The sequence below is a fragment of the Podarcis filfolensis genome (genome assembly GCF_964270895.1).
Source record: "Podarcis filfolensis genome assembly, chromosome: 2".
NCBI lineage: Eukaryota > Metazoa > Chordata > Lepidosauria > Squamata > Lacertidae > Podarcis > Podarcis filfolensis.
In genome coordinates this window covers 72852885-72863733 of record NC_139605.1, presented here as the reverse complement: position 1 = coordinate 72863733, position 10849 = coordinate 72852885, and the positions used below count along the sequence as shown (strand labels likewise).

General features: G+C 41.1%; 1 long non-coding RNA gene across 1 annotated transcript; it reads left to right on the top strand.

The window, feature by feature from the left end:
• The first annotated feature begins 1690 nt into the window (after window positions 1-1690).
• Window positions 1691-7465, top strand: LOC310753264. Its single transcript, XR_014543309.1, has 3 exons — window positions 1691-2109; window positions 2168-7214; window positions 7270-7465. It is a non-coding gene; the product is annotated as an uncharacterized lncRNA (long non-coding RNA).
• The last annotated feature ends 3384 nt before the right edge of the window (window positions 7466-10849 follow it).

Genomic DNA, 10849 nt, shown 5'->3' with positions numbered 1-10849 from the left:
GAATGTTCAGGGTGGCAGGAGAGGATATCTTGTTTATTAATATCCTTCCTAACTTGTGCTGGCAAGTTCCTTTACTTAGCAGAGTGCATTCCCCTTTACACAGTAGAAAACTAGTTGCAAACTCGTGTGAGTTTCTTAAGACGATATGCAATTCAATCTGGCTTGTCCATATTGAAATGTGTTCTAATATTTTCCTGGTAAGACCCCTTGCCTTGAATCCCTCCTAAAAGAATAAAGACACCACAGTCTTATTCATAATCAATAAAAAGAAAGTTTACTCACGATCAGGCAGAGCATAGTGTGATCCCTGAAGGCAGGCTTAAGGCTTAAAGTTACAAGCATATACAAACAGGTTTACCCCATATGTGCGTTGACCTAATGACTGCAGTTAGCAGTCTGGGAAGTTTGCAGGATGAAAGGAAAATGGAAAAGAGAGAGAGAGTGGCAGCATGCCTTGTCCTTTTACCAGGTCTGGAAAGGTCACGCCCACCCACTAGTCACATGCAAGGAAGGATGCTCCAGGCTAGGAGGAACAGGAAGTTTCGACTGGTTGGACCAAACATTCCCTTGCATGTCCACTCTAGTAAAACAAGGAATGTTGTACTTGACTGCTCTCAGTGGATTACATCCCACACTTCACCTATGGGATACAGAAAGGCTTCTCCAGATATGCTGGGATATTCCTCCTACTGTGAGAAAAGCAAATGTTACAAGAGATGCTGGTGCCACTCTTTGCCTTTCTCTCCCCAGCCCCCTTCCTCACGGTGTCTTGCATCACACAGCACATGGCACAATAATATTACCATTCTCCTGCCCAAGTCTCACATCCTTAGGCATCAGTAGTGGGAGCAGAGAACTAGACACTGCTGCAATGTCACGCACTGCTTTATACTAGAGATTATGAGCAAGATGGGTCAAAGGGACAAGAAATACATATTAGCGACTTCATATATTTTGTAACATCTAAGGTTGCTTTCGCACACGTTGCCATTATTTGCTTGCTCACTTTGCATGGAAAATCCAGACAATGTCATTGTCAAATCACTGTCTGCCTGCATTGCTCTTCTATATTTCCCCCATATCTGATTTGTAGTTATTTAAGTTATTTTCCAACACAATTGCAGCGTCCTCCTATCCAGTGTTGGTAGGCAAAGCTGGCTCCTGTGTCTTTAATTAAAAGCTTCTTAATTGACAGTTCTACACTTTTAGTACTTCCTGTTGTGCACGGCGTGATTGCTGATAACTTGCCCGTTAATTGACTTTCAGATAGCATTTCTTAATTGCCTCTTAAGGTCAGTTCCTGGGCAGGAGTGCTTGAAAACTACATTTCCGCCCATTATATTTTGTTTTCACTTCTATATACTAAAATACTGCTATTTCGCTGTAAAAAGGAAAAGGAGAAAATGATGAGAAGTTAAAGCCTCTTCTAGAAAAGAAACTCACAAAAAGGGCAATTACGAAAGGCTGTTCAAGAGACAATTAACAGACTCAGTCAATAATCCCTCTGATCCACTCAGTAGGAAGCCATCAACAGTAGTTGCAGGACATCAGCTTGAAGTATCCTTCTTGCTTTACTAATGTCCAATGGCACTCAATGCTGTAATCATTCTCTTACCCAAAATTTAAGCACACATTCTAAAATGCGTATGAGGTTCTGAAATGGATTGCTAGCCAGTGTTCCAGGGAGCCTGGTCACACAAGTTTTTCATACGGAATACATTAGTGCATTCAATTTCCTCAAACCACACAGAGCTCATCTTGACCCTTTAGCAGTCTGTGAAGTCTGCAAGAATGACATGGCAGAAAGGCATGCAAAATCCCATTAATATGGCCCCAATCCCACACTCCATCAATATGCTACTGCTTCCAATTATTGATATAAAGCTGTGCTGAACTGAAACTGCAGGACCTTGTTTGTGGGCGTGCGACAGTGTATGTGCATATATTCATGAATGCTACCATGTCACATTCAGAGCAAGGACAAGCTGCGATATCTTCAGCTAACACTATCAAAACAGTAAGCGTCACAAGTTTACTAGTATTTGTCACCTTGCCATACAATGGATAAACCTTAAAATAAATTATGTTATGTATCTTATAATACAGATTGTTGTTGTTGTTTAGTTGTTTAGTTGTGTCGTACTCTTCGTGACCCCATGGACCAGAGCACAGTACTATATGTGACATTATTTTGCAGTGCAGTAATGGACAGAAAAGTCACTCTCCAAAACCGATCTGCTCACTATGCACATGATCATAGCCAAGTCTCCTTTCTACATTTCTTGCAACACTTAATCAACTCAAATCACACAGAATTAATGCTTCGTAGAGGGGCCCCCGTTTACTCCTAAATTGTGCACATTCCACAGAAACATTTAACTCCATCTGTTAAGTATTTATAGATCATAAGACATATATAAGCTGTGGGAGTGATGGGGACCCAACTTGTCTTTCAGATCGCTTAGCAAAACTGGATTGCAAGGCTATGACATTTAAGAACATTCAGCAAACCCAGTAGTCTCAGAGTGTTGTGTTTAGAGAAAAATCTGTTTCTGTTCTCCATGCATATACCACTTATAACAAAAGGAAAGCATCAATGGAACTTATCTGATTAACCTGACTTTTAACCGATGGATATATTATCAAAACCTCAATATAGGTTTCTTCTAGAGATATTATAATCATAGAACTGGAAGGGAGCCTGGAGATCCAGTTCAATCAGTGCAGGATACAACCGACTACAGTATCCCTGACAGGTGGACCATTCAGCTTCACCTCTGCTTAAATTCATCCACCAAAGAGGAGCCACAAGTCCACCACTTCTCAACACACCTATTTATGTTCTCAAAATATTACTAGGAGTGTGCACTGGCATCAAGATCCAACTTGTACCAGTCTCTGTAGCTTTAGAAACGCTGATTAGAGTCACTCTGTGACTTTCCAATTCAACTCCTTCTTTAGGAGCAAACTGTATCTATTAAAAATGAAAAATTGTTTTCCCCCTCCTCCATCCACTATGATGGGGAATCTAGATGTGGCTATAGCTTTTCTTGTCACAGAAGTGGATGAAATTTGGAGGCACAGAAGCCTCAACAGGATTATATCTTCCAATTTTATTTATTTATTATTTTACTTGATGCATAGTCTGCCCTTTCTCCCAAAGGAGCCCAAGTTCAGGGAATTTGCAGGGAGAATACATCCAGGGGTGTGTGCAAGGCAGCTTTACAATTTGATTAGAAGAAAAAAGTCTATTTATCTGGCACACTTGGATGCAGTTTGCAGACATGGCTATTCCTTCTGAGGCAGGGAATTTTAAAAAAGACACGGTGCACACAGCTGTCTGTGTACATGTCTCACTGGTACTAAATCAGCATAACAGAATCAACAAATTGGGGGGGGGTAAATACAAAAGGAAACGCCTGTTGGCACAGACAAGAAATATCAAAACTGTTCCTCATAATCACATTCAAATATAAATGGGTGGGAAACTCTCCTGTCTAATTCAAGTGGAGGAGGGGGAAGTGAATTAACAGCTAAATAATGCTCAAATGTGGACATGCTCTTAGTAAATGAAATCTACAGTTCTTTATTAGAAGGAAAGTCTATTTAGAAAATTTTAATCCCCCCCCCTTTATAACAACCTAAAAAGCCTTAAAGAGTATGCAAATGTTTTCTTTACTTTCATCCCCAGTGTTTAAGAATGGTCTCCACTATCTAATCAACAATGAGGTGCTCTTCCATATAAGAATCATGCAACACCTGAACTTGCTTACACTGCTAACTGAGCCATCCAAGAACAACACAGTCTAGGGAATGGGTACCAGCTGGAGTTAAATTCTTTTGGGGAAGTCTGCTGGCCTCATTCTCCAGTCATTAATGTCAACGAGTCCAAAATGCTTGCCCTCCTTTCATCAAAATATGCTTTTAAACTAATTTCCCAGTCTTTGATGCAGAACGACATGTGTTTTGACACAGACTGCAAGAGGAGGGATAATGTGATATGCCCAGGAAGCATCATTTATCACCATCTATGGAAGATAAATCCAGTGCACACAAAGTTGTAATAAACATCCTACCTTGGAGTATCCATATCTGCAATCGCAGGTGACAGCATGAGAAAGACATGCGGCAGTTAGGAGTTTCATCACCTTTATTTCCCCAATTCTTCACCATTGTTCAAAGATAGTTTTTGACATCTCTGCATATACATATCCAACAGAGGCTGGAACATTTCTAAAAGGAATGAGAAAGTCCCTTTTAGATGAGCCTCATTTACCTTTTGAGAGAAGTTAAAGCAGTAATGAAGGGATGGGAAACCTGTGGCCCAGCTACAATTCCCATCATCCCTGACCACTGGTCATGCTGGCTGGGGTTGATGAGAGTTGAAATCTGACAACATCTGGGAGAGCCACAGGATCAATGACTATTACGCAATAATATAAATATTGTACCATTAGTACTTCCAGGCAAATACTGACTGGGAGTGTGTGCCTGTCATGCACACAGGATTTCCCCCACCTTTTGGGGGGGCAATATTAGCACATTTGTAATATCTGAAACAACTACAGCTTTGGGGGTTGAGGGGGTAAGGTAACAGAGAGAGCTGTCATTTGTGGCTGAGACTGGTCATTGGGAGTCTTTCAAGCCTGAGTTCGGCACAGAATCAGCTTTAAGAATCATGGCTTCCCTCAAGGAATGCTGGGAACTGTAGCTTGATGATAGTCTCCTAACACCTCTCAGCTCCTTTAACAAACTATTTCCCAGGATTCTTTGGTTGAAGCCATGGCTCTTAAAAGTGGAATAGGAGTGCTTTAAATGTGTGCTGTAGGTGGGTCCTAACTCCGAGGTTGGTTTACCTCATAGACTTGTAAGGGGAAAAGGAGAAAACTATGCTTGCTACCTTGCATTCCTTTCAATGAGTGGGACAAAAATATGACAGCGGTTGCCTCATTTTTTGGACATATAATATGGAGGGTCACATTTAGATGACTTATGTATTGTTTATTATTATTGTCCTTCTCATTGTCATGTTCATCATCTCATTGCCTTTCACCATGAGGTCACAGGCAAGTAACAACCATTAAAAATACCATATTAAAAATAGTTGAATCAAATTACAGTCAAAAGAATAGGGTGGGTCCTATAATATATCTCATGCCATGCATCAAAGGTCAGGGTAAAGAGGTTACTCCTTAGCATATGATAAAAACTATGTGATGGATGTTTCCAGACCCAACTCTAAAGGGAGAGAATTCCCTGGCTTGGGCCCACTGTGGAGAATGCACTCTCCTGGGCCATCCCCACCTCAACTACTTCTGAGGGTAGTGAAACTACCAAGAGAGACATCTCTGCAGATCTTAACACCTAATAGGGACTGTAGAGAAGGAGGTGGCCTCTCATATATTTGGGACCTTGGTCATTTCATGCTTTTAATATTAATGTAAGCCTCTTAAATTGGATCCAGAAACAAACTGGCAACTGATGTAGCCATTTTCTTCTTGAGGTTTTGAACTGTCACAAGCTTTGTTTAAGACTGGAATTAGTTCAGAATCTGAACATTTGCCAAACTTTGGGCACTCATCGCAGAACTAATTGCCAGCTCATCAAAGTTTATAGACAATCACCAACTCCGTCATAAAAGGCCCCTGGGAACAATGAGTCTAGGTTTGAGTCAGATCCTGTGTTTGGTTTTCAGCACTTACGCCCATTGTTTAGCACAGCTCTTTTGAGATCCAGTAGCAGGACAAAACAGTTCCTTTCATTATTTCCCCTTCTTTCCTCATATCCTCTCACATTCTTCCTTCCTGTTCAGGTTACTCAGACAGACTCTCCTCATGGCTTTCTGCTGAGAAGTTCTAGGGTAGATTCAGATGCAGCCAAATTTGCCAACTCTCAATATCTGAGCCACAGCACTGATCCTTTCTATTTGGGAGGATGGTGCAGAAAGTGTTTGTTTTAGCCTCTGTCCTCTCAAGCTGATTGGCTAGCTCTTGAAATTCTGGGTTCTCAGGACTGTTTCATTATACCCACCAACAGACTGAAGGTTTGGGATTAATATGTTTGGGAGGTGTGTGTCACACTGTCTACACAGAATTAAGCCCCACTGAGTTCAATGGGACTTATTCGGTCCCAGATAAATGTGTATATAGGTCTGCGGCCAGCTTAGGTTCATAGGAAATGAAAGAATGATTTATGGTTATGAAAACCTATTTTACATGCTTTTAGATGCTCTCATATTGTTTTAGGTTTTATTCTTGCTTTGTGTTAATGAATATTGATTCATATTTTACATGGTTGACACTGTTTAAAACCACAATATTTTAAAATCTGTAAGCAAACAAAGAAACAAACCGATACAATTATCATCAAATATCCACTCCCATATATCCCTTCCTCCATACTGCAAATAAATGTTTTGTACAGAAACTTCCTCCATATGTACAAGAATGTGCAAATTAACTTACAAACACCATCTAATGCTCAGTGCTTTGCAGATCCCACATATCACCCTGCAGCAACACGGCCATATAGATCAACAGCATTTATTCGTGGAAATATCCACATACCCCAACATTTCATGAAAAAACATATCAAAGCAGTTTACAACAAATACACACAAACACAAACTCACATAGTTGATCGGCGATCTTTGATTCTAACTATTAAAGAAGATGTTTTCTTAATTGCGTGCATAAGCCTGGCAGCTCAGAAAAATTTCCAGGAACTGTTTAAAGGTTAGAATAGAAGGCGCCTGCTGAATCTCTATGGGAAGAACATTCCACAGGACTGGGCCAATGAGACAAAAGGTTCAGTTTTGTGTTGACGTCGAGTTAGTGTCACCAACACAGGGGACGACCAATGAGTTATAGTACTACTTGAGCCAAACATCTGATGACTGGAATACTTGGAACATCTTCTAACTTAATATGGCTATTTTGTTTTTGATTTAGTTATAGAAAAACATTTCTATGCTGCCTTTCAGACCTCAAAATGGCCCACCAAGACAGTGTACAATGATAAATTAGCCAAGGGGTGGGCAGCCTTTTGTCTTTAAGGGACACATTCCCATGGGGGTGATCTGTCTGGAGGCAGCATGCCAGCAATAGGCAAAGCCAGAGCTGTTGAGGTGGAGCCAGAGACAAAAAAAGTGTTATGCATTAAATGAATCCAAAATAAGAACCATACCGCTTCCATTTTCACCATGGCTTGTTGTTGTTGTTGTTTAGTCGTTTAGTCGTGTCCGACTCTTCGTGACCCCATGGACCAGAGCTTAAAATTAAAAATCATAGGCATGTGTACGCAGAAGTAAACCCCACTGGGTTTGATAGGGCTACTCACATTAAGAATATGGAGGATTTCCCTTTCTTCCATCAGTGCAACAAGTTAATATAGTTAGCGTAGAGGAAAGCAAGTAAAAGCAATCCCTATCTAACTGAAGATTAACTGAAGATTGAGGGAGATTCCCCATGCCGTATAACCAGGAATAACTGGTATAACTGAAGATTGAGGGAGATTCCCCATGCCGTATAACCAGGAAAGTATGTTTCTAAATGAATTATCATGGAATAAAAAGATTACCGATTGTCCTGAAATGACATGAACTGTACTTTTTAAAAACCAGGAGAAGTAAAGCAGAAGCCCACAGGGAAGAAGGAACTCTGATGGGATGGAAGGATGGGGGCAGCTTCAGAAGGCATTAGAAAATGGAGGTCAGGGCCACAGGTTGTCCACCGATGAAATTTGGCTAATTTACCACAGCACGTTCAGTGTTTAAAGTTAATCATGCTCAATGCATGTTCCCTTAATAATGCTACTACAACAGTACATGTCAGCTACTTAAATGAAGCCAGGTATGGTACAAGATGGAGGAAGGAAAAATCAAGTGATATCTTATCTCCCTCTTATGGCTGGTTGCAGTACAGCTGCTCATGACTACAACTATTCTTTAGGCTTCACAATCAGACAAGGATTTCACCAGAGTAGCAGTTTTTGTTTTAGAAAGGGGGAAATGACAAGATGGATTATCACAGTGAGGAGAAAGTCCCACAAGCAAAGCTTGAAGTATCTATCAGTAAGGAAGAAATCACTTAACAGCTGCCTCTATACCCAAACATAAAAACATGCTATTATCTCAAAGAAACAATAGCCCTACCAAGATGTTATGTTCACACAGGAGTCCCAATGCATGGGTGCAGAATGGCGCTTCAGCAGGTAGCCGCACTGACATTGCACATTGTGCAGACTAGCCCTGCAGTGGAGGCAGTCTGCGTATGCAGGCCCCATCATGTGCATCAACTAACCCATCACTTAGCAGCCTTCATGTATACAGCTGTTCATATGTGAAGGCACCCTTCATGCAGCAGTTCACACTGCACTTTAGGACACTGGGGTGATGTTGGTGGCCACTTAGCACAGCTTCCCATTCATGCATTAGCCTGATTTCTGAACAGGGCTAGCACCTCTTGCATATGGAAAAAGAAGAGGAACAATGGTCCCATAAAGAATAGAACCGGAGAATGGTAGAGCTGGAAGGGGCCATTGACAGTGATCTAGTTCAAATAATAATAATAATAATAATAATAATAATAATAATAATAATAATAATAATAAATTTTATTTGTACCCCGCCCTATCAGTAGTCCTATCAAAATGAGAATCTCTGGAACAGTGTGGCGGAGGAAGGAGATGCTTGCCCTGATGGAACAATCATCTTAGCACAACGCTGAATTCCTCCCATTATATTTATTAAAGCAGATCCTGCGTTTTACAGCAACCAAAGAGACCCCCAATCCCCTTGCTCAGTCTACATGAATGGCCTACATATTACTCCAACTACTATATAAACTGTCTGATACTATTTGCAGTCAACCATCGTGTACGAATACTTTGAGTACACCCTCAAATGTGTCCTTCCTTCCTATGCCTGCATTTTTTTAAAAGACCCTTCAGCTTCCCCCACCCATTACAACCTTGTTCTAGATTTTCAAATAATTACTCTGGCTACTTCTTCAAGTTGCCCACTGCATTCAGATATCCACAACCAACGGCATGGAGCTGCACCACTGCAGTAGACAACCCCAAATACCCTTCAGGGAAAAGGTAATCTTGGTTTAATTGAAGATAGGTTTTTTTGGGGGGGAGGGGAGTCCTAGGAGATGAGCATCATAAAAAAAAAATACCAGTTTCTGTGCATCATAAAAAGTACCAGCTTCTGTATCCACAACTCAGCAACAAAGCCACAGAAATGTGGGTCCGATGCTTGACTTCCAGCTGACTCATTTCTGAAGGCTGTGCTTTTGCCAAGAGAGCCAGCTGGAGAAAGTTGATTAGCATAACCCACTAGCTATCACTGTGACATCCTTGACCAAAGTGTGACCCACTGTGGGGTGTCAGAATGTGCATCCCAGCAGCTGAGCCGGTGTTGCCGCTGAGTCAGCACATGTTCTCCTTTTAATAAGGACAAAAGATACCAGCTCCTTTCTATTCTTAGCCCTCTGCACCAGTGTTAATTCCAGTCAAGTGTACAATAACCTGCCCTGTTACAGGGTCATTCTTACCCTGAAACAATTGCCTGAGGTAGCAGATTCCAGATAAGGTGCCGTTTCCCTGCTTCTAACTCATGTATTGTGCATGAGAAAACATAATAGGAGAGGATAGTCATTTTGACTTTTTGCTTTAGCTATGAAATGCCTCTTCCACCTACTTCTCCTCCTCTCCCCACTCATTATTGTTTTGCTGCCCCATTAATGAGGACAGCATTTGTGGCCTTCAGGCCTCACTCTCCCTTAGCAAGGCCTTGCAGGTAAGGTGAACAGAGCACTGCTGCTCTTTTGTCACAGTAGCTAGAAATTGTATTTTAAACTTTTTTTAACCCAATTTAAAAATAACTTTAACCAGAATTTCTACAAGCTATGAGCAAAAGCAGTGGTAAGTGAGCTGCTCTCATGAGTCACCATGCTTAGAATTGCCTCACTCTGAGGCAGCTGCAGTAGTTGGTTGGTGGCAAGCAAGCAAGGGGGGCATTAGGAGTGCCAATCTACCTTTCTTCAGGTACTGCCACTTGATGTAATTGTCTCCATGTGGCCTTCAGGAAGGTTCTCCAAATCCTTGCAGTACAGAGGAGGGCAATAAATTTTTGTGTGAGAAACAACCCAAGAACTCTGCACCCCACCTATCCAAATAGTTAAATACCTGAATGTTTGGGGTAGTCTGTCACCCACTTGGACCAGAGAATATCTCCACAGCCTGAGGAACAGGGCATCTCTCAGACTATTTATCCCCCAAAAGAAAAATATTAAAGCCTGCAAATGGGAGGTACCAGGAGAACGTCGATGAACTTCATAAACATTATAAATTTTGCATTCCTGTAGCTTCAAATACACATTAGCATCATTTGTCACACTTAAAATATAAAGGGAAGGACAAAAGATTTCCTTAAAGTATGAATGAGAAAGAAATAAAAAAAAAGGCATCCTTCAAGGAGGTTAAATTTTCCATTTGATGTACTGAGAGATTTTTTTAGCAAGATCTATGACCTTGCAATCAGCCAGTCTGTGAATATAGATGGAACCCACTGAAAGAATTATGTGGGTTTTTGGAAATGCAATTCCCAACCACTGCCTGAGCTTCTGCCAATAAATAAATAAATAAATAAATCCACAGCTGGTCTGCTGTGACTCGGCAGGTTAATACATACGCCAGGATAGGAGAAAGCTGAGACGGCAGAAAATCCTTTAAGCCCTTTCACATTATAAATGTATCCGATGAAAAAATGCAGCAACTTCCTGAGGCCTATTAGCACGCTCTTCCAAGTGAGCACATTCAAGGTATTAAATGACCGCTCAAAGAA